The sequence below is a fragment of the Miscanthus floridulus genome, chromosome 3 (genome assembly GCF_019320115.1).
Source record: "Miscanthus floridulus cultivar M001 chromosome 3, ASM1932011v1, whole genome shotgun sequence".
Taxonomy (NCBI): domain Eukaryota; kingdom Viridiplantae; phylum Streptophyta; class Magnoliopsida; order Poales; family Poaceae; genus Miscanthus; species Miscanthus floridulus.
The window spans coordinates 114688202-114715454 of record NC_089582.1 but is presented as its reverse complement, the minus strand read 5'-3'; the positions used below and the strand labels follow the sequence as shown (position 1 = coordinate 114715454).

Genomic DNA, 27253 nt, shown 5'->3' with positions numbered 1-27253 from the left:
GAGCCAAAGCCTGGGATTTGTTTCGCCAGAATATTTAGGGATGTTGGTAGGCGGTCGATACCTTAGGGGGAACGCAGCGTTGAGGATGTGTCGGCCAAAGGCCTGAGGGCCTGGTAGGCCGGGGCTCAGGCTTTGGTCCTCATTGCTGTCGTAGCGCCCGCCACATCGGGGATGATAGCCGTGGCGAGCTGCTTCTCCATCGTCGCCGTGGGCACGTCTCCGAGCGTCGATGATGCTGCGTATGTCGCGGCCATGGCCAAGGCGTTGATGTACTAGGACGACAGAGGGCTGCCCGCCGGCTGGCGATGTTTGGTGTACGGATGCATCCTTGGTGGGACGCACTGAGGGCACGCGCTGGCTGGTGTTGGGTTTGCGTCATCGAGACAACGAACTTTCCACCTGCTGCGCCGCTGCACGCTCGAGCAACGTGCGAATCTCCCGGCGAGCGTGTCGATCCTCGGACGTCGTGGCCTCTGGAAGGCCATGCAGCAAGGCGGTTGCTGCAGCGATGTTCTGGCTGGCTCGGGCAAAGTGAGGAAGGGCCCCATCGTCGGTGAGGATCCTTTGATGTATGGTGCGGGCCGTGGCGCGCGCGCACCCCCCGTCTTTGCGGCGTTCAATCTCACGATTGATGTCCGCGTATTCCCGGACGAGCCCTTGCCTAGCCTCATCAATCTCTTGCTGATGGGCCCTCAGCTGCTCCATCCTTAGGCGAGATGGGGCTGTCATCTCTTCCCCGGATTTGCTGTTAGGGTTGTTTGTAGGGGTGACCTCTTCCCTAGAGGCGCTTTCGACGTGACCTTCGGGGGTCTGCGTCATGAAGCACTCCCGAGAAGGGTGGTGGCTCCCCCTACTAGAATCTGAGCTAGAGAACGATCTCGGCTCCTCATTGAGGAGCTCGTAGAGGGTCTCCGTATCCCGCTCAATCGCCCCCATGAACTCAATGTCCGTGGGTGATTGAACCATACGTAGCGCTAGAAGGCGGCCAGCGGTCGCCGCAGCGTTGTTGAGACCGAACGGAAACGCTATCGGGGCGCTCCGTACGAACCCTTCCGGACACAGGGTGGCATTGTGAGAGGCCTCCTTTGATGATGGGACTCCCCGGGAGTTGCTCGGCGGGCCCTCAAGCCTAAGACGACTAAGGTTGATGGAAGGGGGAGATGGGGTGGCTGAGTGAGTCAGCGCCAGCTCTCCTCCTAGTGTGATGATGAAATCTAGGTCACCGAAATGCACGTGTGCGCCCGGGGCCTAGGTGATTGTGTGGGTGGCCATCCGAGGCCTGATTTGGAACGCGTAAGCCCCCTACCTGGCGCGCCAATTGTCGGTGTTTCGTACGAGCACCGGTAAGTAAATTTATAGTAATGCGCGTTAGGCTCGGATGGTGCGCTAAAGGACACAAGATTTATACTGGTTTGGGCCGAATGTCCCTACGTCTAGTTTGCTGCTGCTCGTGTTATTAGCACCGTGAACGGTCTGTAGTAAGGGGTACAAACGATCGAGAGAGGGACTGGTCCCAAGTCTCTGATGGAAGGGTTGAAAGGAGGTCAAGAGCTTCATAGCCGCTTGACTGTGTGTATGAGTGCGTCGTATTGTTCGGTCTTAAGAGTCTGTCCCTCTGATAGAGGAAGCGCATCTCCTTTTATAGAGGAAGGGGGTGGCTTTTATAAGGGCGAGGGTTTAGGATGTATATTCTACTTAGTCTTGTGGCTCACGTCTACCCAATCCTCCTCCTTCATTCTGGTGAGTGCAAAGGAAGATATGTGCCTACAATACTGTTGATGTCTCTGTAGAATGTTAGGTTGATTACAGAATGCTGCCCTTCACAGGGTGTGGGCTGTAGTACTATGGTTTTGACTTATTGGCCTCTCCCAGCCTTGCTCCGCACGCCTTTTGGTTCCTATGAGTCTTTGTCGGAGGGACGAGGGGTCGAGGTTCGGAGCGACGACGTGATCAAGGCCTTCTAACTTGGCGGACCTGAGGTGTCGGGAAGCGGGTGCCGCTCCCCTGGGTCCATAGTATGGTGACGGAATGTCCGTCGTGCGTGGAGATATTAAGTCCTTTTTTGGAGCGTAGCGGTTGTCGTATATCTTCATTGGGTTGCGTGTCCTAGGGCTGAAGGCGGCGCCTACAACTCTATAGGGCGAGGAGCACGCACCTGTACAACCTTTTGGGCTCTACGGTGCCTGGAAGGGTCTAAAGCACCTGTCCTGTCATCCCCTGGCAGTACTTTTCCTGCCAGGGCATAGGGTATGGTCCTTGGAGCCACGGTTGACCCGAACATCTTGTCTTGCCCTATACTTATCATCTTGAGGGAATGGGGAGAAGTTGTCAGGGAGGATGAATCCAATCTTTAGATATGGAGCAGGGCGAGACTCATTCCTTGCCGCCGGGCAAAACGGAGACCAATTCCTATCTCTCAGGTGAGACCGGCCTCGCCCCTCTAGGGTCGGGCGAGGCAGAACCTATCCCTCAGCCCTCGGGCGAGACCGAGCCCGCCTTCAAGGCGTCGAGCGAGACGGAGTTTATCCCTTGGCCCTCGAGCGAGACCGAGCCTATCTCAATGGTGTCGGGCGAGACGGAGATTAACCTTGAGCCCTCGGGCGAGGTAGAGTTATCTCCCAAAGGTGTCGGGCGAGGCAGAACCAAACTCCTGTCACCCGAACAAGGGATGAAACGGCGCCCTTATGCGTCCAGAAGTTTTTCACGTTCGGTGGTTATTGGTTCCACCTTCTGGGGTACCCCGGTATTAGGTCCCCGACACACACCAACTAAGCAAACAAGCTCCCACAACTAGCTACACTAATGAGCTTGACAACTAGTTTGCGGTAATGTAATAAGAGTGATCAAGAAGGTTATACCGCCGTATAGATGAAGGAACTAATCAGTCACAAGGATGAATAACAATGAAGACCAATCACCTCGGAATCAATGATAAACACAATGATTTTTTACCGAGGTTCACTTGCTTGCCGGTAAGCTAGTCCTCGTTGTGGTGATTCACTCACTTGGAGGTTCACGCGCTAATTGGCTTTACACGCCAAACCCTCAATAGGGTGCCGCACAACCAACACAAGATGAGGATCACACAAGCCACGAGCAATCCACTAGAGTACCTTTTGGCTCTCCGCCAGGGAAAGGTCAAGAACCCCTCACAATCACCACGATTAGAGCCGGAGACAATCACCAATCTCCGCTCGATGATCCTTGCTGCTCCAAGCCGTCTAGGTGGCGGCAACCACCAAGAGTAACAAGCGAAATCCATAGCGAAACACAAACACCAAGTGTCTCTAGATGCAAACACTCAAGCAGTGCACTTGGATTCACTCCCAATCTCACAAAGATGATGAATCAATGATGGAGATGAGTGGGAGGGCTTTGGCTAAGCTCACAAGGTTGCTATGTCAATGAAAATGGCCAAAGATATGAGCTTCAACCGGCCATAGAGCTTAAATAGAAGCCCCCATAAAATAGAGCTGTTGTACCCCTTCACTGGGCACAACACGGGCTGACCGGACACTCCGGTCAAGTTGACCGAACGCTCTGGTCAAGTTGATCGGACGCTGGACCTCAGCGTCCGATCACCCGACGACAGCCACGTGTCTCGACTTCAACGGTAACTTGAGTTGATCAGACACTGTGCTATAACTGACCGGACATTGAGCCACCAGCGTCCGGTCGTTTCCAGTAAGATTCTAGAAATGCCTTTTGCCCACCGGACGCGTCCGGTCAAGCACGACCGGACCCTGCCATCATCCGGTTAGAGACCCTAGCCTCTATGCGCTGCCCAACAATAGGACCGGACCCTGCCTCTAGCGTCCAATCACTGAGCGACCCAGCATCCAGTCGTTTGACCGACGCCAGCATCTCTGCTGTTACAACTGACCGAACGCGTCGGTTCCTCCAGGACCAGCGTCCGATCACCTGAGACTAACTCCTTTTCACCTCTAACTTCTTCACTCTTGCTCAAATGTGCCAACCACCAAGTGTATCACCTTGTGCACATGTGTTAGCATATTTTCACAAACATTTTCAAGGGTGTTAGCACTCCACTAGATCCTAAATGCATAGCATCTGGTGGCACTTTGATAACCACATTTCGATACGAGTTTCACTCCTCTTAATAGTACGACTATCAAACCTAAATGTGATCACACTCTCTAAGTGTCTTGATCACTAAAACAAAATAGCTCCTATAAATTATACCTTTGCCTTGAGCTTTTTGTTTTTCTCTTCCTTCTTTCTAAGTCCAAGCACTTGATCATTACCATGGCATCATCTTCATCATGCTATGATCTTTATTTGCTTCACGACTTGGAGTGTGCTATCTATCTCATGATCACTTAATAAACTAGGTTAGCACTTAGGGTTTCACCAATTCACCAAAACCAAACTAGAGCTTTTAGCGTGGTGAGCTCTAGAGCGAGGCTGTGCGTGCTCGCGCATCGGCGCAAGTGAACAGAGCTCCGAGTGCGGCAGCACGGGCCTGAGCGGAGGCGCACGAGCACGGCAGCACACGCCGGCAGCAGCACGCGGCCAAGCAGCAGTAGCAGCACGCCATGGGCGAGCAGCAGCACGTCGGTCAGGTCGTGAGCTCCGCGCCGACCGTGTCCTCGGTGCGTCACCTAGGAGGCGAGCTCTGCACCGGCCATGTCCTGCTGCTCGGCTGTGGCGCTCCCGTCACCGGCTACTCGCCCACGGCGCACGGGGTCACGACAGCGGCTCGTCGGCTCACCCGTAAGCCCACAGCCACTGTCGCCGGCAGCACCCGCCGTGGCCGCATTGGGATAGAGAGAGCCAGAGAGAGAGAGGAGAAGAGGAGGAAGAAGATGACATGTGGGGCCCGCGTGTTAGTGACAGGGGAGATGAAGTATACGTCTTCATATACGCCTATAGCTGGGCTCAGGCTGTATCCAAACGTATTCAGTGACATTTTTGTGGAAAACGAAGAATTGTAATGGCATGCTTTAAAATAGACAAATAGTAATGATGTTTCTCCGAACATAAAAAATTATAATGGCGTTTCTCCAATTAACCCATAAATTTAAGATATTTAAAGCTGAAGTAGAAAATCAACACAATTTAAAGATTAAAATAGTAAGATTCGACCGTGGGGGGAGTACTACGATCGACACACCCCATATGGCCAAGTTCCTAGACCTTTTGCAAGGTTCTTATAGGAAAATGACATAGTTGCCCAATACTCTACACCGGGCGAGTCTTAGCAGAATGGAGTAGCTGAAAGACACAACCGTACCTTAATGGATATGGTGAGAAGTATGATAAGTTACTCTCCTCTATCGATAAGTTTATAGATGGAGACGTTAAAAACCGCCATTCATATTCTTAATCGAGTGCCAAGCAAGTTAGTGCCTAAAACACCATATGAGTTGTGGACAGGAAAGAAACCCTCACTTAACTATTTATGTATGTGGGGCTATCCAGCTGAGGTTAAAGTCTTTAACCCAAACATAGGGAAGCTAGACTCCAAGATAGTCAGTTGCCATTTCATTGGCTATCTAGAAAAGTTAAAAGGTTATCGCTTCTATTATCCTGACAGACATACGAAGTTTGTAGAAACGAGACACGCTGTGTTCTTGGAGGATGATATGGTCAGGGAGAGCATGGTAGTGTGAGAAATTAACCTAGAGGAGAAGCGAGTACATGTGCCTACTCCGATGGTTTAGGAGCCATTCTTCATGCTACATGTTGTTGCACCAACAGTTCAAGACACTGTAGTAACAACACCTATTGTTTGTTCTCCCGTGATGATAATGAATGAACATAAGGAACCTATCCTTCAGGATCCTGTAGAACATGTTGTCACACATGAGGAAGAGCAACAACAACCTCATATAGAACAAGTGTCAACTAACGAGGCCCCTAGAAGGTATCAAAGAGTCAGGAAACCAGCCATTCCTGATGACTACGAAGTCTATGAATGTGAAGAATCTTAAACAGAGGGTGATCCCACCTCATTTGAAGAAGCCATGAGAAGTGCTCACTCATCAAAGTGGCTTGAAGCCATGCAAGATAAAATAAGATCAATGAATACCAACGGTGTTTGGGACTTAGAAACAATTTCTAAAGAAGTCAAAACAGTAGGCTGTAAATGGGTCTACAAAACTAAATATGACTTCAAAGGGAATGTAGAAAGATTTAAAGCGCTACTCATGGCGAAAGGCTTCATGCAAAGAGAAGACATAGATTATAATGAGATATTTTCTCCAGTCTCATGTAAGGATTCTGTTAGAATTATAATGGCGCTTGTAGCACATTACGATTTAGAATTACATCAGATTGATGTAAAGAGGCGTTCCTATACGGGGATTTGGAGGAAAATGTTTACATGGCACAACCAAAAGGTTTTGTTATGGAAGAAAAAAACGTATGGGATGCCGCCTGAAAAAAATCCAATTATGGATTAAAACAAGCATCAAGACAGTGGTATTTAAAGTTTGATAGTATAATAAGAAAGTTTGGGTTTTAAGAAAATATAGAGGACAATTGCGTTTATGCAAAGTTCAAGAATGAAAAATACATTTTTCTAATCTTGTATGTGGATAACATCTTACTCGCTAGTAGTGATGTTAATCTACTACTAGAAACGAAGAAGTTCTTGTCCTCAAATTTTGATATGAAGGATCTCGGTGGAGCTTCGTTCGTTCTAGGAATAGAGATTCACCGAGATAGAAGGAAGGGGGTTTTAGGATTATCCTAAAAGGCATACTTAGAAAAGGTTCTAAAAAATACAGTATGCAAAATTGTAAGCCTTCACATGCTCTCATAGTCAAGGACGATAGATTTGGGGAATTCCAATGTCCCAGGAACCAATATGAGATCGATCAAATGAAAGCGGTTCCATATGCTTCAGCTGTCGGAAGTTTACAGTATGTTCAAGTGTGTACACGCCCTGATTTAGCGTTTGTTGTCGTGTTACTTGGCAGATATCAGAGTAATCCAGAAATAGAACACTGGAGACTGGTAAAGAAAGTTTTGCGTTACTTGCAAGGCACAAAAGACCTCATGCTAACGTACAAAAGATCTGATTCCCTACATATAGAGGGATATTTAGATTCAGATTATGCGGGAGATGATAGAAAGTCTATGTCAGGATATATATTTACTCTCGCAGGAGGAGCTATATCGTGGAAAAGATCCAAACAAACCGTCACTACATCGTTTATAATTATGCTGAGTTTGTAGCGTGTTATGAGGCCACAGGGCAGGTGAATTGGCTGAAGAAGTTCATGCCCGGGTTGAAAGTGGTAGACGATATACATAAGCCACTCAAGTTATACTGCGATAATAATCTAGCAATATGTTATGCTCACAACAATAAGTCAAGTGGTGCTGTCAAACACATTGACATAAAGTATTATGTTGTGAAAGACAAAGTCCGGGATCATATAATTAGTCTTGAGCACATAAGTACAGAAAAGATGCTCGCGGATCCGCTTACAAAAGGCTTACCACCCAACGTGTTCAGAGAACACTTAGCCGGCATGGGTTTAAGGAAAAGCCTATGATTCCTGGACAATAAGGGCCTAGTTGAGAATCTGTTTCAAAACAGAGAGGTGCATTATAGCTGTTAATCTAATGGCACTGACCGTGACGATGAGACACGCTCTATGCACTGATCTGTGATGGAATGAGAAAAAGATAAAGTAAGTTAAGTTTAAGTAATAAGATGAGATCAAGTGGGAGATTGTTAGTATTGATCTCTCTAGCTCGGCCCAACGGTCGAGTTGGGTCTTGACCTCGCGCCCTGATCGGAGCGCCAACTCTACATGGTTGGTGAATCCTGTCGCACTGCGCTATAAAGAAAGATGGGGCCGGCGGCTGTCGAGACGAGGTTCACCGTGAGCCGCCACACCCACCGACAAACACAATCCGATCTAGTGAGGGGCGCAGCCAGCGACGGGAAGCTCCACTGCCATCTTCACCGCCGCCTCTGTGCCACCACTGCACTGCAACTGACCTCAACACCGTCACTGCGACACCGTCGACCCAGACCGCATCACTTTCGTCATGGCTATGTCAAGCTCTTCCTCCAAGCCCGCGGATGGTCGGTGACATCTTACGTCCCTTCCTCTCTTTCTGTAGATCATGTTCTAGAAAATTTTATCCCGTACATAAAATTGTACCAGCTAGATCTATGTTACGGTGATCGACGTTATCTATCAGCCTCGTCCACGGGGGTGAGCAGCGACAGCATCTGCTCCTCCACCCACCCGTCCTCAAATAGGCGCCGCAGCATCTCCTCCTTTCGCTGGTCATCATCACAAATGGCGGGTGGTGCCGTTACCGTCGCTGCCATTAGGGCACGGCCGCGGCCGAGGAGGTGCGCCGACGAAGCAGAGCGCTTCTTGTTGACCAGCGGCATCGCGCTCGCCGTCCTCTTGCTGCTGGTGGTGGTGCTGAAGCAAAGCTTCACCGGCGGCACGGGTGATGATGCCCATGATGGCAGTGCCAGCATCGTCGTGAGCCCCGGCATGTCTGTCTAGCTCGCTCTTTGCTGCTGCTGCTGCTAGCTGATGGATACAGAGATATGTATACGAGGTGGAGGTGCTGAACCTGAATACCGAGAGGTGTACACGTGCCCCCCGCGTCCTAAGTCCTAACAGATGAGTAGTACTACTAGTGCTGGCTCAATGAATTGCATGTGCACGCCGTTGCACTACTTGTACGTGCTGCACTCAATAAATTACTGGCTCAATGAATTACTGCGCCGTTAACACTACATATGCAACGCACGTTACGTTCTTGGGCTCCATCAGTACGTACAGCGCTGCACACAATACACAGATATCTCCAGTGAAAGTGAATGCTCGAGTCTCCTGCGTCCCAGCCCGCCATGTGCCTAGATTAGTCATTTTGGAGTTACGTTGGGCGAACTGAAAGTGATGGAACGGCAAAATGGATCGAAGCAATGGACTGATCCGCCATTGCAAGTACAATCAGTTAGTGACACCCAGAATATAGTACTGCGTGTTCAATTCGATCACAAATACAAGGGCTCAAGTTTGAAGTGTAGGCTCCGACTGATCCAGCTACCACCACATATATATCAATTCATAAATTCATATAAAGCTTTGCATTATTGCATTGAGTTCAAACATGCATACATGATACATGCATGTGACTGGAATTAAATTAACGGAATGAACAATGATGGCTGATGTAGTGCTGATGATGAATCACACAAGCATCCCTCCAAAAAAATATCGCGCATGGCATGTATAAGTAGACGCGTTAGCTAGCTAGCTTGATTAGCTGCCGGAAAGCTTGCGTACGGATCGCCGTTGTCGCCCAGTTTGTCGTTGCCAGGGCGAGAAAACACAATCTGCAAATATGATATCCATCTGTATTCATGTTTACTGTTGGTATAAATCCATGAACAGACGTAGTTGTACTCGTACGTACCTGGTAATTCCCAAGTGTCCGTGACTTGAAACCAGCCGCGCAATATATGAAGTAGTATTCCCATATACGGATGAATTTCTCATCGAAGCCCAGGGCCAAAATTGCACTGCAGAGGAATTGGAGCAACATATATAATCTCGTTAATATCAACACTCAATAATCATATATACTGTGCTAGAATGAATAACACACTGTGTTCTCCTTCAGCATGATATATATTAACTATTATGCCAGCATCAGCCTGCACTGGTAGCGAGTTATGTTATGTACTTACTCCTTATTGGCCATGAAGTTGTCCCTCCACTGTATCAGCGTTGGGTAGTAATGGTACCCAATGTTCTCAAGGTGCTCGATGCTGCACTCCAACATATTGGATCATCATATACTATAGTTGATCAGAAGGGGTCGATATATAGATGATTAGCGATGTCGTGTACCAGAGCCTTGATGCTGCAGACATGGCAGATGTGATCCGGGCCAACGAAGGAAGGCAACCCCCGGGGAAGATGTATTCTTTGATGAAGTCCGAGCTGCGCCTGTATTCCTCGTACCGTTCTTCTGGGATTGAGATGAACTACATCCGTGCAAGTTAGTCGATCACAAATCATGCAGTTGACTCTATGGCGATGCATACAGAAAGTTCATTATGTGTATAGATACCTGCAGGACAAATATGCCATCTTGAGCCAAAAGGGACTCGCAGCAGCCGAAGAAATCATCCATGTATTCATGCCCAACACCTTCGATCATCTCGCTGAACCATCAACACATTTTCATGCATGCATCAGCTCCCTTGTTATATATTTCAGTCATATATATCAGGAAACTAAATCAAGCTGCTATGTTACTTATAGCACTATAGCAGTCTTCACACTGCAAGAAATCAATTAAAGCTATATATACAGATACAGCTAGTAGTACTAAGTACTAACCAAGAGATGATCCTGTCGTATTTGCGGCGTGTTGGTATTTGACGGTAATCACACAACATGAAGCTTATGTGGTCCTGCCATGCATAACCAATGTCAGCATTTTTTAAAAGAAAAAAAAACTCAACTAAGATAATCATTAGCAGAACAAAAGGGGTATTCACACTAACCTCTAAGCCAGCTTCTTTCACTTTTCTCTGTGCATATTTCAGTTGCTCCACTGATAATGTGATCCCAGTGTATTTGCAACCAGTTTGCTTCACCAATTGGATTGCTAAGCTGCCCCAGCCACAACCAATCTCAAGAACGTGGTGATCTCGCTCCACTTTAGCCTACGATCGATTTGGTATGAAGCACATTGGTGATCCATCTAATCATAATACACATGTATGCATGAATATATATATGCAAGTATTTACTATCAGATCAGTATTAACTAAACTGATACTCTCAGCATGTAGTACTGGTGATCCAACAGATCAGGCATGAGTGAATATATATGAAATTATTTATTATCAGACCAATATTAACTAAATTGATAGTTTCGGTATGTTGTACCTTGTGGATTAGGAGGCAAACTTTCCGTAGCTGGGCTGCCTCTAAGCTTTCATCCTTCGTCTACCATATAAGGCATGCACATATCAAGAATCAGTACTTGATGGTACTAGAGTACTTTGTTTACAGGCTGGAAGACCAAGTTAGAGACGAGTGGCACTAGTTTTTCTTTCTCTCGAACACACGAGTGACACTAGCTAGTTGATCACAACACAAACCTTGAAGCTGGCGCAAGAGTAAGTCATTGATGGATCCAGGAAAAGTGAGAAGAATTCATTACTCTGCATGAACATAAGAAGAAAAATAATGAATGCAAAAGGAGAAACAAAATTGTCAGTCAACCCAGAGAAAAGCAAATGACTTTGTGCTAATTTTTGGAGGCATTATGAATGAGGAAAATATTTCATAGGTATTGTAAACATAGAGGGGAGCCTAAAGCAGAATGAGAAGTGCTAGCATTACTGACCAGATCATAGTGTTGAGAGATGTTTTGACGTGTTTGTGTGACAGAATTTTTCCTTGATATGTGACGCAGGAAGTATTTAGCGGAGGCAACCCCAGCTGTCAATAGCAGGGGTGTCCACCAACCCCTGAAGACCATACAAATTACATGTGTACATGATTACTTAGCAGTTTTTTTGAAGGAAATACTTAGCAGTTGATTGTAGAATTTAGTATTAGAGTTCATATATACTGCTTAATTTAAATTTTAAAAATGGAGAAATTCGGAGGGGACTAACCTTTTACTGGCAGCACTGCTACTACTCTTGTTTGCGTCCCTGTTTGCAATGAGAATCTGTAGCATGGATGTAATCCAAAATTAAACAGGAAACAACACCATATATGTACAAGTAATTAGGACTGTCTCTATGCACGTGTACCAATTTGATCCCTAAAAAAACATGTGCCAATTGTTTGACTTGACTATGTAGATTGTAAGATCTTACCAGGAAAAGATTTAGAAGACCTTCTCTCGTGTCTACAAATGAGAAATAACCGTTAATGTAGGAGTCTGCCAAGCCAAGGTCTGCTTCAATTGCAACCTGAAGAATGTATTTCAAGTGACGTGAGAGATCAGAGCCAGCAAAAGTAGTGGGCGAGAATCGTGAGAAGACTAAAGAGAACCTTCCAGTAAAACATGGGGTCATGTACTCGCAGGACAGATTTCACATGGCATTGTTTGCCCAGTTCACCAAAACTGAACATAGTGCCTCCTTCTTCAAGCAAGCTAGACAGAATTAATCAAGTCAGAGGAGTCACAATTAGACATTTTTGTGATATATTGGTCAATTGGTTGAACAACTCACACCAAGTTGCCGACGGATACATATTGACCAAGAAATCTTGCTACCAGAAGACGCGCCCCAGCCTCAGACCACGATGGGATCATCTGTTTTGGGTTCACCAAAAGGCCACTCTCCTTACCAAGCAAATCTTGAGCTGCAGCTTTCCCAGCCTGCAGGCATGTATCAATTCCTATGTCATATTGGAAATTGTATATATCCAACATACTTTGTACTTGTACATAAAAATCCCATCCAAACATTGGTAGCCAGGTTGTGTGTCGCAGATTGTAGTACAGTACCTTGAGTCCATCTTCATGGAAGCCATAACCTGTTATCCAATCAGAAGATAAATAAATTTCAGAACTAATCACAGTGTTGTAATTGCTGATATGCTTACAAATAGTTGGCAAATTTTGCTAGAGAACACTCCTACTTAGTGCCTTTTGATGAGAGCACTAAAAATGATCTTTATTGTTGGATGCTACAAAAGCATGCTTATTTTCTGCAAGGACACAATCTAGTGTACTGCAGCAAAGATGAATAGTTCATTTGCTGTAGGACACTGGACTTTTGTAGTTCTCCAACAGCAAAGATCCATTTTCTTTGTCTTTCAGCGAAAGTCGCAAAGTCAGAGTGTCCTTGATTTTTTTTATAAAGGAAGCTTTTATTGATTTCAAAACAATTACATCAATTGATACAACTCTCTTGAGATCACTTCCAACCTCTGCATTTAGAATGCAGACAGCCCACAGCATTTTGAAATAAAACAGACACGTTAGCTTAATTGATGCAAGCAATGTATGTCTTGCACCATTTTGAATGTCCTTGATGCAAGCCATGTATGTATCACTAAAGGTTAATTGATGGAGTAACTTACCTTGGTATGCCCCGCAGAACCAAATTCCTCTGTTTCCTTGAATGTGATGAAACTCAAGAGAAGCCTTTGCAGCAGCCACAGATGGAACAGGGTGGCTAGTGTACCATTTAAGCAAGACATGGTCTGGGACATGAGGAGGATTCAGCGTCACCAGAAAAGGCCTGCCTGTAGATTCTATGTTCTAGAAAATATTCCAATAAGGATCTATTAATCAAAGTATATAGTGCTATATACATACATATATTAAGCAACAATACATTGCTAGTTGCTGTTACCCATGTTAAGGCAAGGTAACTACCTGAAGCAGATTTAGCCAGTAGGTTACACAAACCCCCTTGCTTGTCGTGCCCAGGAAGTTCCAGGAACTCCAAGCAGACAAACTCCGTGGCATCAAGCTTTTATCGGAATGGAGGTATATATCACTGCAGTGAAGGTGCAAATGGAGATCAGATCCAACCAAACAAACCTAGATCTGTAGGCGCATAGCATGCATTACCTGTAGACATACTGAAAAGCTCCTAGTATTCTCAATTCTTCCTGTGTTGCTTGAGCTCCTAGAATCTTTAGAGCATCAGGTGCGTGGACACCAAATATGATTCTGTCATACGTCTCCTCTGAACCATCAAACACTGTAACCCTGAAACCTGAGGCAAACAAAACAATACCGATCACTTGTTCTCGATTAGTTACCAGATGATAATCAGAAGAAATTCTGGATAGAGCTTGCATTAGCAGTACCTCCCTCAGAACTTGAAACAGATTTGATTTCGCAGCTGGTTTTAATTTGGCAGCCCATACTTTCCAACTCCTCCCTTACCTGCTGGTGTGCAGTACTTGAATTGATCAATCATCTTTTTTTTTCAATTTATTCTTCTAAGGGGGGTGAAGAGAGAAAAGGGACTACAGGACAGCACCTTGTGCACATAGGAGTGCGAACGACCCTTCACGGTGAGCCACTGGGGGCGACCTGAACAACTGAATGCACAGTTAAAATGCAAGAGAAAAAATTAGCATCCATAGCAGAAAATTAGTCAGACTAATTAACAAGCTTGTTCACCTGAAGAAGATGATGGTTACGGCAGAATGAGAGCACAAAGAAAGCAGAGAATCCCATCACTCCTTGCGATGGACATGACCATATACACGCACAGATCGGGATCTGCAGCAAAGCAAATATGCCACTTTAATTTGCTGCAAACTTATAACATATAGACAAATAAAGAACAGAGGAGTACAAGGTAAGCCTCTTGGAAGAACTGAGAATATCCATGAGACTGAATGAATTGCCCGAGAGTCTCATTCCGGTCCATATCAGGGTTGTTTTCATGGTCCTCCAAGTACCTGCAAAAACAAGCATCAGTTCTGGGTTATTATATATTAGTTGTAAGTAAACGATGCAGTGACACCAAAGTTAATGCTAGTTATTCAGAATGAGATCGAGATGTATTATCACTTGAGAGCATCGTTCTTGAACTTGAGTATCTCACGAATCATGCGCCAGAAACTAGGGCTGAGTGCATTGCTTTTCTGTGCCAAGAGGCCTGAGATGCCATTGCGGCTGCCCCACTCGCATCTCCTGGCGCTGGTCCCCACTTGTGTGCTCACTGAGAAAGACATGTCGGATATCTCCATCTCCACCCCGAGCCCTTCAAACCATTCCAGCATGTTTGGGTATGTAACCTGACATTTAGTGCATTGATATGTCACAAGTTCTATGGTATACGAATGAAACAATATTTGCAACAAGTAAATTCAAATGGTGCAGCAATTTGTCGTAATTGGTGCACCACTGGCCAAAATTGAAAATCATGGCGAATCCACAAATTTCTCACTTACTGGTAAAACTAATAGAAAACTATACACTTAAGTTATCATTCCACTTATCTGCACATCTTGCCAAGTTGATCAAGGAGCTCTACCCTGTCACTTTTCTATGGATCATAATGAGGTGTTCTAACATTTTAGCACCGAACAATGTTGTGTTTGCCATGTGGGCAGGACACACTCTGATGTGAGGTTGGTTAGGGCTGTGTGAATTATAAACAGAGGCTATCTGACATTCTGACTAATGTGTTCACCGCACATCACGACGTGCATTGCCATACAATGCCACTGACATGCAGGCCACCTATGTTAGTTCATGCAAGTCAAATTGTTCTGCGAGGTAGATACATACTTCAAACATGCAATCATCTTTTTTGCTTTGCCAGTAGATGTGTGCAGTTTTGCTCGCTCGCACATAATACAGCCCAAGATTACCCATATACAAATAACTACTAATGTGCACTAGTCATATGCAAGTGTGACCTGTCAGTTCCTGTCAAATATGTCCACTGACCAAACAAGTGTAGTTTTGCAGAGTCGAAACTTAAATGTAGTCTATTTTTCAGATAGTTTGCCAACAGACAACTTGTTTTGCGGAAATTAAAGAATTGAGAATAGTACCGGTCACTATGGCATAAATACGGACCAGGAGAGCAAAGCCTCAAGCGACAAACTGAACTGCAACTGCTGGTGGACAGGCATAACCTCGAGGCTGAAGCTGACACTAACCGTGGTTGCTGAGCTTGTTGAGGATGGTCCAGACCTTGGTGCCGTTCGTCAAGCCTGTCTTCTCGACCTCCTTGGCAGTGGCAACGTCTACGAGGTCGAGCGCACGGCAGTCCACCTTGAGCTGCATGGGGAGCACTTCGCCGGCTCCTACTTGTCCATTGGGTACTTCTTCATGGACGACCTGGCGGTCCACCACGCTGCACTTGAGCATCGCCGCCCAGAGACAGAGAGAGTAGGAGTACGCGTGCGGTGTGCCTCACAGGCATTAAGACGAACGCCTGAGGTGCACGGGCATGGGGCGCCGACGAAGACGCAAATGATCCGCACGGGCATGGGCGTGGGGTGGATCCACCAGCGGCGCCGGGTCAATTCCCAGCTTGTCGTGTACTCCTACTTGGTTGCTCGTGTGGCTTGGCCCACCGCGGGAGCGGCCGTTGCTCTGCCTTCGACGCCGGATTGTTCCTTTGCGGCGGTTGTGGCCTGGCTTGTTCTCACCCCGGTCGCGATCCGTTCTCCGCCGCCCCGGATCTGTCTGTCCACCTCGCACCGCCGCCGGCTCTCCTCCTCGTCGGGCTCCGGTGCGCCTCCTCTACTTTGCTTTGTTGCCGAGCAGCTTACTAGCGTCCCTCTTCATCTCCTCGGAGTGGGGTCGCCCTCGCTCCGGCGCGCGTCCGGCGATGTTGTCCCGTCCTGGTTGTCCTTGCTCCGGCGCTGCTTCCACGCCACGGAGGACCAAGGCCGAGGTCATCACGGTGATCAGATGTATCCAGTGCTTGCATCTGTGCCTATGCGATTTTCTCGCAGAGGTTTATATTGACTCTGGCAAATCCTACAATATTCACGACTCAGATTTCTACCTCTCTCTACTAGAACCGCTGTCCACGAGGGAGAGCCTTGCAGATCTTTATCGTCATTCTCCAGCAATAGTGTTTGCTGTACTTGCAATGAACCTTTCGAGACCTTTTGTCGGATGCTAATCCGCAGAATTTCTCTAAATTCAGCTTAGGCCTCATTTAGCTCCTCCCTCAAAAGTTTACGCATGGTTTTATCGAATATTTAGACACATACGTAGAGTATTAAATATAGACTAAAAAAATAACTAAGTGTACAGATTACAACTATTTTACGAGACAAATCTTTTAAGCCTAATTAGGCAATGATTTAACAATATGGTGCTATAGTAATACATGTGCTACTGATAAATTAATTAGGTTTAATAAATTCATCTCGCGGTTCACCGATGAATTCTGTAATTTGTTTTTTATTAGTATTCGAACACCCTCCGACCCTAACGTGATACCCAAAACTTCACCGTGTGAATTTAAACGAGGCCTTATTTATATCTGCAGTGTAAGTACAGTCACTCGGAGTAATTCAGGTCTTATGCACAGTACCTCAGTGGCTACTTCATGTAATTGGAAATTATTTTTCTACAACTTTTAATTTTACTATGCCCTTAATATTTTTAATCTGGATGAGTTTTTTTTGTTTTATTTTTTTGGACAAAGATTTTTCAGCACCTTGGTAGCTTGGTCACCCACTGTGTTGACGGAAGTGACGGCTGTGACTCCGACCGATGGCGTTGCGATTGTGACATGAGACGAAAAAAAAATCTACTAGGACGGAGATGCTTAAGCCATCACTAACCTGTGCAAGGTGGAATTAAAAAAAAAACATGTGCAACGTGAAAATCAAGATGGTCTGATGGAGATGAGGTGTATGTGGTGCAAATGTTGTGGGGTCGTTCTGTTCGTTTGAGCTATTTTTTAGCCATAGAACAGTATTTTTCTCTCATAATATTTCAGCATAAGCTAAATTTCAACATAAGCGAACATGGTATTATTAGAGGTTAGAGTTGGACTTGTATAAGGAACCAGAAAAGACCTAACACTATTATAGAACAAAAACTACAAGTCCATATAGATTGTTTTAAGTCAATTTCCTTTTTTATCTTTGTCTGCAAATATATAATTTTTTTTTGTAGACTTGACAATATAGAACTGACACTACTATAAGTATATTTGGATACACATAGCTAGTTACTAGCTAGACCAAAAATTAGCTCAAATTAGCTATGGTTGTCTAGCTAGCTGGCTAACTACTAGTTGAACACTTGGCTAAAAAAAATAACCACCTATTAGATTTCATATTTGAATGCACTAGAACTAATTTTTAGATAGCTAGCCATTAGCTCTATATCCATCGTGAACATAGTTTTGATATTGCTAGTGAAGGTGACACATTGAATATGCTAAGGGGACACATTGATGAACCATAGCTTAATAGTGTAGAGACTATTGCACATGCGTTTAGTATTACTAGATTCACATTTAAAAGTACATATTGTGTAAATTTTATAGCCATGACCGATGCAGGATAAAAATGTCAAGATATGATCTTGATGACCACAACAAATCAAACTAGGCAATATATGTGTTTTGAAATGGAGGACTATATAGAGTAGATTATTTGCTACCCCCTCAATTACTTTTGTTGAGCTGTATTTGGAATTGAGTAAGTCTCTAGAATTATACTTTGACTATTAGTTACTCTTAGTAGACATCATCAATGGCTGTGAAATCAAATCGGGTTGGAAAACGTGTGGAATGCGTGAAATTATAGGAAGTTTCAGTGCATTGTTTGACGTACTCCCTTTGATATTTTTTTAAATGACGAACTAGTATGATGCAAATCTAAAACGAGTTTTTATTTCCTCCCCTTTGATCCACCATGTGTGCCTTGACTCATTCCCGTTGCTCTCCTTCCTTGGTTGCAGACGCTAGATCATGCCGATGTCAAGCTAGCTAACCCAATAGTATCAAACCATCAATTTGATAATCTCTGCCTCAGAACATGACCACCATTGGTTCTTAGTCACCCACGGTCAATGCCACCCCTGTCACTTTTGTCATCTTGTCCACTACCCACCTAGTCATCAGGTTAGCCTACTTCATTCGCTTTTCCTCTAGTTTGGCACCCTCTCAAACCCTGAACCCTGAATTTGACTGAGGTTGATGCCGATGATACAAGAGTAATGGTGCATGTGGTGTTATCAATCTCGTTTGGAATACCAACCGTTTGCATTGTGGTTGTTACTTGATATGGGAAAGTACATCTACCAGTAATTAAGGAGATGTTTAAACTAGCACTAACATGTGCAAGGTGGAAAAAGCATGTTCAAGGTGAGAATCAAGATGGTCTAATGAATGAAGTGTGTGTGGTAATTTGACTAGTCCAAATCTGGTGGGTCACTAATAAAGGTGAAGGTTGGACTTGTATAAGGATGAGAAATAGACCCAATACTATAGAACAAAAAACATAAGTTCATATAGATTGTTTTAAGCCAATACTTTTATCTTTGTTTGCGATTGACATCATGCCATTGCGAAGCATGTCCTTTACAAAGACATTGTGTTGGGACCAATATTGTATATAATTTCCTTCGTCTTTCTTAAAAGTCATGAATGTTAACTCATTAATATACATTTTATGAAGCATGAACTTAATAATATATATACTATTGCATATATATTTAGTATTTCGAGATTCACATTTAAAAGTACTTCTATATTGTGTAAATTTTATAGCCATGATCGATGCCGTATAAAACCACCAAGGTATGATCTTGATGGCCTCACCAAGTCAAACTAGGCCGTATATTTGTATAGAGTAGATTGTTTACTACTCACTCAATTCCATTTTATGAGGTGTATTATGATTTGAGTAAGTTTTTAGAACCATTTTATGAGGTGTATTATGATTTGAGTAAGTTTTTAGAAGTATACTTTAACCATTAGTTGTTCATAGAAGACATTATCGATGATCACAAAATCAAAGTCGCATTGAAAAAAAAATGTGTGGAACGTGAAACCACTGATGTAACTCTTATATACTAAAATAAACTCTTAAATACTACATATGTATACAATTTAACCAATTATTAGTTAAAATTTGTGAACTTTGAATTTATTAATCTTAATATCCTCTATGTTTTGAAGCGGATGGAGTACGGCAGTATAGATTTTCTAAATAAATGTATGGACAGGAATAGGGGTACACAGAGATGTGGACTGGTCCTCGCGAGATACTAAGTGCGGCCGACAGCATTCCTAATAACCACGCTAATCTTCTAGTGCTAATAGTAGTCATAGCTACCGGACACCGTCGCAATCAAGCAACGTGACAAGTCGTAGAATATAATATGGTACATGGTCTTTCGAGAGAAAATATATATAGTACTACATGTGGGATATAGATGTCTAGAAAAAGGGACCCAAGCCAGGAAGATACTAGTATATGGCATTTGGCTCTCGCGTTTTGCTGGTGACCACGTGAGGCTGTAAGGTCACTGCTGCCTCCACGTCGCCTCGATATGGCACGCACCCTTTCCCAGTCCCATGTATACAGGGCTCCTCGTCTAGCAGAGTTCAACTTCACTGTCTGTTTTGAAGACTCATTTGGCAAACCAGCTCTGCGTATAGATTTTCTTAAAACATGCTGCATGGAATCGAAAGTTACTGTCTTTAGCTTTATCAACACTCCATTCAGCACGATTTAAGGAGCTTCATGGAATGAAATTGTTGGCTTGTGCCAAACATAACCATAGTTATATCATTATGGATTGCTAGCTTGATGGTTTATTTGCATCTTATTATCGAGCAACTAATCATGGAACGATAATTAACCTTCAAGTGAATAACCTAAACCAATCCACATATTTATCTGCTAGTTCTGCCAACCATGAACAGGAAGAATAAATATGGAACACGGGAAGGAAAAAAGAAGGGAAATCGCTCGGCTAAATCGAAAACAAAAGATCAGTTGTTGAAGCGCGCGCCTAAAAGGTAGGAGGGAGAGCTGTTCATGCCGAATGGCACAGAATGCCCGTGGATACGCCGCAGCGCACACGAGAAGAAACAACGCACGTTAACTAGCACTAGCCACTAGGATGGCAGGTTTAGATGGATGAATTGCTGCCGGGCATGCAGACCATCACGATGCCGGGCAAGGGCATGCAGACGTACCCGGTTAAAGACCATGAAGCCGAGGTCGAGCTGCACGGTGCCGGCGGCGTCGGCGTCCTCGACGGCCACGGTCCTGGCGTGCCCACCGAGGTAGTCTTCCTTCTCGTACACGGTCACCCTCGCGCTGCCGCTCCTCGCCAGCTCGTGCGCCGCCGCCAGCCCGCTCACGCCGGCGCCCACCACCGCCACTCTCATCCTGGCCTTGGCCTCTCTATCTCTAGCCAGTCTCTCTACCTTACCTAATCTCTTCCCGGGTCGTCCAGGATTGGATTCGCCAGCGCACAGCAGCGACTCTCACTCAGTCCTGGCGCGCCTGCCCTTTTAGCCGCGTGCCTGTGTCATGCCGCTGGGCAAGGAGGCCCAGGGTCTGTGGGACTGTGGCTCTGGGACCGGGTGGGAGTGGGCACAGAGTACAGCTAGACCGACGCGCATGTATGTGACTAGTAGAAACCGCGACAGGGGCTGCATGAGGAAGGAATACGTAAAAGTTTGTTGCTACGTTTTTTTTTATGCGAACAGTATAGTCTGCGCGCCCAGATAGGTGACCATTGAGGTTTCATGAGTGGGTTCTGTGTGTGAAGTGAAACAATTTGCGAGATAATTCACATGAATATTACAGTCAAGGTTCATAGTTCTAATTATACATAGGCCGCGCCCCCACGCGAGATCGCAAATGAATATCTTTAGGTTTATAAGATACAGTCAGTTGCAATTATATTGTACGATATAAATTGCAAATCAACTTCCAGATAGAAGATGCACCTCAGCAGACATTGTCATTCAAAGACACTGTGCAACAGGTTACAATTTCCAAACACTTGAACCAGCAGCTCGGAACAGTGATCCAAGTGTTCAATGTAAAGTACAGGTTCATGATGCTAAAAAGAAGCAGCAAATTCAGCTTGCAGCAAAAAAAACTCCGAAAAGCCATTTAGGCTATTAACAGCAGCAACTTTCTTGAATGGGTCAGTCTATTGACTGCAAAGCAGTTTAGAGAATCATAGTTGTGGCAAAGGTTACACACATATAGCAGCTCAAAAGGTAATGAGAGTTTCTCATGCCAATAACGCATTGAGGTTGTTCTCCCAAGTACAGTGCGGCAGCTTTGCAAATAATTCTGCTTGTGTCTCCATTATTTTTACTGCGAAGGGAGAAACAAGCCATCTTAGTGCAACACAGCTGCACGACTGAACTGTTGTTGTAGGTCTTTTAGAAACATGGTTACCTGTTGTGCAGGGACCTGCTGTGGTGGCTGTTGCTTGTAATTTCCATCTCCTGGATATCTTGTGTAAGCGTACATGGCAGGATCTTGAGGGGGCCGAGCATAAAGTCATGGATCAAAATAGCTACCATTCCACTGTGTCAGCTCTTACGAAGGGTGGAACATAATTTCATCAAAGGGGATGTCAACTCAAGCACTAATTAAAGGGCACACAAATTAGAGGTAAAAACTTATGTGTGAGTGTACGATCCCATGCCTCCATTTAGCACCCTTACTGTCTCCTCAACTGTTGTCCTGAAGAAGCAGTTTTATTAAGCAAGATAAAATCCATCAGTTTTATTAAGCAAGATAAAATCCATAAAATAGTATTTGTTTGCGAAAGTTGTGGAAGCATTTGTTTCAGGTATACTAAGCAATTGTTCCGGATATACAATAAATTTCATGTAATATGTAAATTTAAGCAATTGTGCAAGTAGACAAGATAGCTACTTTGAAAGGCACAAACTGAGACTATAAGCAAGGGTACCATCCTACTGATTTTGCATAGTAGCTAATCAGGTATAACAAATAGATTTCAGGCTTATTAATTATGCCCAAGCATGAGATGTAAACTCGTGGTCTTTTTTGCAATAAAAAATAGCTACAAAATTCCTACTGTAAATGGATAGCAAGGCAGCTGCAAACCTGTAAATAAACCAGGCGAAGTTTGCTGTAGAATAGAAATTTGCTTATGGCAGCCTACATAATAATTGCTGAATAAATCATTTAATGGGGTAGTTGATCCATAGGACATCATTTAATGGAATAGAAATTCGCTTATAGCAGTCTATAGAAGCAAATGAGCTCACCAGTTCACTTTCTAATCTAGTTGCTCCACAGGACCTTAGTTGAAGTTGTTTCAGACCTGCAAGAAAGTAGACAGAGATGAATAGAAATAGATACATCATCAGGTTTTGGGTGTGGTCAGTAATAGAACGACCAACAAATCATGTGAAGACATCATTTTTCAGTCATAGGATTGTAAAAACAGAATTGATTTTAAAATGGCTCCCTCAATATTCTTGGACCAGTTTCACTGTACAAATATGCTGCAAGTAGAACACCTAGCAAATCCGAACCCCATTAGCAAAATATTTTGTACTGGCTCTCATTATTAAGTGGACCATTTTTTTCATATACTATTTATACCTAGACATTGTCAACCAATGTCGTTGTATATACATGAGAACAATGGGAGATGACAACACTAAACTTTAAAAACACTGATTTGAAGACATCAGCTTTAATGTGGTAACAAACTTATTATTTTCGAACAGAGCAACGACAGGCATCATATACCAGCTGAAGGCTTCTTCTATGTCTGAATGGACTATTAATGATGCACAAACCCGAAATCATTCTTTTGTAATTTTCATCCAACTTTGGCCATGACGAAAAATTAAGTTAATTGTGAGCAACCTAAATCATGCATTGAATCCTTGCTGTTGCTGAACTAAAAAAATTGAATTATGGTTTGTAACCGTTACAGTATCAGTCATTAAGAAAACTCTACATTTCGAATCTGATAAAGATCTAACATCATGTTTGTTGGCTCAGCAATGAACTGGATAAGCAGGAAATCTAACTGAACAAAAAAAGGCTAAAAAATAGGTAGAAGTAATTAAGTGAATTTAATTTCTAACAAAACCACATAGAAATAATTGAGGAATTTGTAATGGATTTTACCAAGCACCAACTGGCCATGGACATAGTCAAATCACTAAATTTCATTGATCCGTTCTATTCTATCTCAACAACTAAACGCATTTAAGATCTGAGACCATTGCTTTATAAAGGAATCAAGCTTTGACATCATTGCATATAAAATAATTGTACTATAAAAATAGAGCACCATTATTCGGAGGTAGCATCATACCTTCTATGGAGTAGGGGACCGTACGAAACATGGCAACGTTAGTGTTTATACACCGGGCTGCAACAAATAAAGCAAAATTCTGAAACAATATGATTCATTTTGCAAATCAGGAGATAGGAGAATTTACATAAGAATCCATTCAGCTGGTTTCTAATCTGATTGCAGTGGACAGAATGTGCAAACACTTCACAAGCAGAGGAGTCACAAGAACTGACCAAAATGATATCTCAAAAATTAGCCGAACCCCTCCTCTTTCTTCAGGACCTCAGGAGGCCGAACCTGCAATTGGACAATATATAGCTAGGGTTAGTGCATATAGCATGATTAACAATACAGGTATTTAGCAAAGGTTAACCAATAGACATGTCTATCAGCATGACTAAAAGCACAAGCGGTAGGTATCATTGTAGTAAGTGAACCTTACACCATCGTGGTAGAACCGAGCTTTGAAAGATTGGTAAGCCCAAGATGCGATGATAAATGTTAGGCACTGGCAAATGTGATGTGATTGTCATCAAACCAGTTCAGTTGTGATGGTGAATTGAATCATCAAAGAGGTAGAAGTGTGTACTGGCGGTCTAAGCCATGGTTCAAACAAGGAATTTGTGCAAAAGAAAATGGAAAAGGAAATGTATAAATATCGGCTTGCCAACCTCTTTTGGGAGGGGATAACTATATATAATAAGTAAGTAGGCAATCATACACTGGTATTAGAAACTATAATAAATTAGCAGGCAATCATGTAATGATATTGATATTAATTATTAACATAATAAATATATGCAATTACTTGAGCAAAATGCTCAAATAATATAGTGACTGCTACCTAGAACACTACCTTTAAGAGAGTTTTTTTTCCAGAGCAGCAACCCTACGTATAATAAAAATAATTACGTACCCAGAAAAAATGAATTAAAGGGATCAGAGGCATAATCAAATCAAAATCTTAGGGAGGAAGAAATAGAACAGAGCATTGTATTTACAGAGCTGTTTTCCATTTACAGATGTATGGATATGGAAAACAAATATGGAGATGGGGATGGGGATTAATGGGAACAATCAGGTGTGCCGTCATAAACAAGGATCAAATTTAGGGAAAGAACAACATATTTTGCCAATCGAAGACACACATGTGTTCCCATTGCAAGAAAACGAATGGATCTGTTATGGACAATATATAGTCTGCAGCTTTCCCATTTAAAAAGAACAATGAATTTAGTGGAATCAGGTGGAATAAGGTCATGTTCATTAGGTTAATCTAAAATGACTTATCGGAATGTCATTGCTTTGATGGATAGCCAAAAAAAAAAAACTAAATCTAATATGAAGAAAGCTACAGACTATATAGTAGTGTCTCAATCTACATGCATGATAGTCTCAAATTTGGATCTGGAGCGCATGACCTAGAGCAAGCATAGAAAGAAAATGAGTGTGCAGGGATAAAAATTGGAGAGTACTTGTATCCCCTATTATTGCAGTTTGTTATCAGTCCAAAGGATTGCAAGAGGATCGATAGTTACCTCAGAAAGGATAAGGTGAAGACGCAAAGTGGATACATTGGCCCATGGTGTTTGAAGAGCAATACTCTGAGGCACCCACTTAGTTTATAGAGGTTGTGAATGCATCCATTCAGTGCAGCATTCTGTTATGTATTCACAAATTAAATTGCAGCCTGTAAAATCAAAGAGATGCCAAGCAAAATAATGAGAAAAGCACCCAAAATATGTAAGGACAAATTCCACACGAACATACTGAAAGTTTGGCTGTGCAGGAAACATACATTAAGCACCCAATGATTGGAAGAAGTAACATATGCATGCCTGAACGCAGCGAGCATGAGAACAAAGTAATGCTCCAGTGCAAATCAAGTAGACTAAGTTGGAACTATTGAAGATGTAGTTGTAAGGAATATATATAGAATTTTTTTTACTTGTAACCACAAAGACGTAGTTCTAAATAAATAGCAATAATTGTCCAGAATATATCAAAAATAGAGTATGGAAAAAATTGATGCATGTGTTTGTTGCACTCGTATCACTATTAGAAATTAACACATTCCTTTTTAAGCAAATTTGGCTATATATCTCTTTAGCGGTAAAAACATGCATGTATGAAGTGGTGGTCTGTGAACATATGTAAACTGAAACTTCGAAGAACGCACCGTACGAATCTAACATGTTCATAGGAGTGCACCGTATTCATAGCAGCAAAAACCTGAGGACAGGAAAGCGATGGTATAATTCTTTACTATTTGCTATTCAGGACCATTGTCATCTAGCGATATGTATTCTCTGTTTAGCATAGCATGTGAGAAAACCTTACATAACAACAGATAATGCGACGACTGGGTGAAAATGAACCCAAAACTAATCATAAATCCAAAACTATATCAAATTAGTAACCCTGATGTAGCAGAAAAAAATCAATTGCACAAAGCTGCACAAATGAATAGGACCAGACTCAGGCTAATTTTTTTGACAAAGCATTTATATAACAGCGTCACAGAATGTGTAAGTGCATTATTGTTGATCTCTGCTAGGAGAAAACTAATTAGTAGATCAGTCTACTCTTCATAAGCATGTATAAATAAATTTGTTATAGCCCATGCTAACCATATATTCTCAAGAATTTGTATCATATGCGGAGAACTTTTAGCTCACCCAAAAATATTAGGTTTGACACACCAACAGGAAAATAGAACTTTTACTGAGACGACAACACAACAATAGATGTGGCTAATTTCATTGAATGAAACTGAAAGCTATATAAAATCAAGTCAGTACTGTAAATCAGTTACATGTGTAGATCATCAAACCCTTAGATGGTTAGGCATGTGTGTCCAGCTCCATGCGTGCACCACGGGCCTGAAGCATCTCTTGCTCATTCACCTGCACAAAGGAGAAGATGGAATGAAGGAGGAACTGGAGGAGGCACATAAAGCACAGGCACAACCATAAAGGCGAAAAAACAGGGTGCAAGGCAATGGCCCCAGATAATATCATGAAGGAAACCTTTACAAATTTTAGAGGCCTCAGAAATATATGAATCATCATTTAACCATGATCATGGGCACAGGCACAACCACAAAGGCGAAAAAACAGGGTGCAAGGCAAAGGCCGCAGATAATATGATGAAGGAAACCTTGACAAATTGTAGCGGCCTCAAAAATCTATGAATCATCATTTAACCATGATCCTGGAGTATCAAGGCACCAAAGTAAATGGAAAATGCCGAGTCTCTCACAGGATCTTGATGGGCAAGGTGTACCAATCAGGAAAGCAGGTGGTGACATGTCGCTGAAGCGGTCCAATGAAAGAATTCTAGGAGACGTGGATGGGCTGGCCAACGAGTTCATTTTCATCACAGGCCATACGGGGAAAAAATATTTCCATCACGTGCATGGAGCACCAGGCTAAAAACAGTAGCTTCGACATAAACGAAACAAAAGATCTCAAATCCCAGGGAGGGC

At 43.4% G+C, this 27253-nt stretch overlaps 1 long non-coding RNA gene and 2 pseudogenes across 2 annotated transcripts; all 3 read right to left on the bottom strand.

The window, feature by feature from the left end:
* LOC136542135 (acyl-[acyl-carrier-protein] desaturase 4, chloroplastic-like) overlaps positions 1-8916 on the bottom strand; it is a 50611-nt pseudogene extending 41695 nt beyond the window's left edge.
* A 149-nt stretch (positions 8917-9065) lies between these two features.
* LOC136542137 (uncharacterized) lies at positions 9066-21007 on the bottom strand (annotated as a pseudogene).
* Positions 21008-21420: 413 nt separating this feature from the next.
* Positions 21421-27044, bottom strand: LOC136546571 (uncharacterized). 2 transcript variants are annotated; one of them, XR_010781403.1, is made up of 7 exons: positions 26582-27044; positions 25305-25456; positions 23785-24063; positions 22718-22773; positions 22554-22607; positions 21873-22163; positions 21421-21788 (listed from the first exon to the last, which is right to left on the bottom strand). It is a non-coding gene; the product is annotated as an uncharacterized lncRNA (long non-coding RNA). The 2 variants fall into 2 exon arrangements; XR_010781402.1 differs by lacking the exons at positions 25305-25456; positions 26582-27044 and having other exon boundaries at positions 23785-24636.
* Positions 27045-27253: the final 209 nt, after the last annotated feature.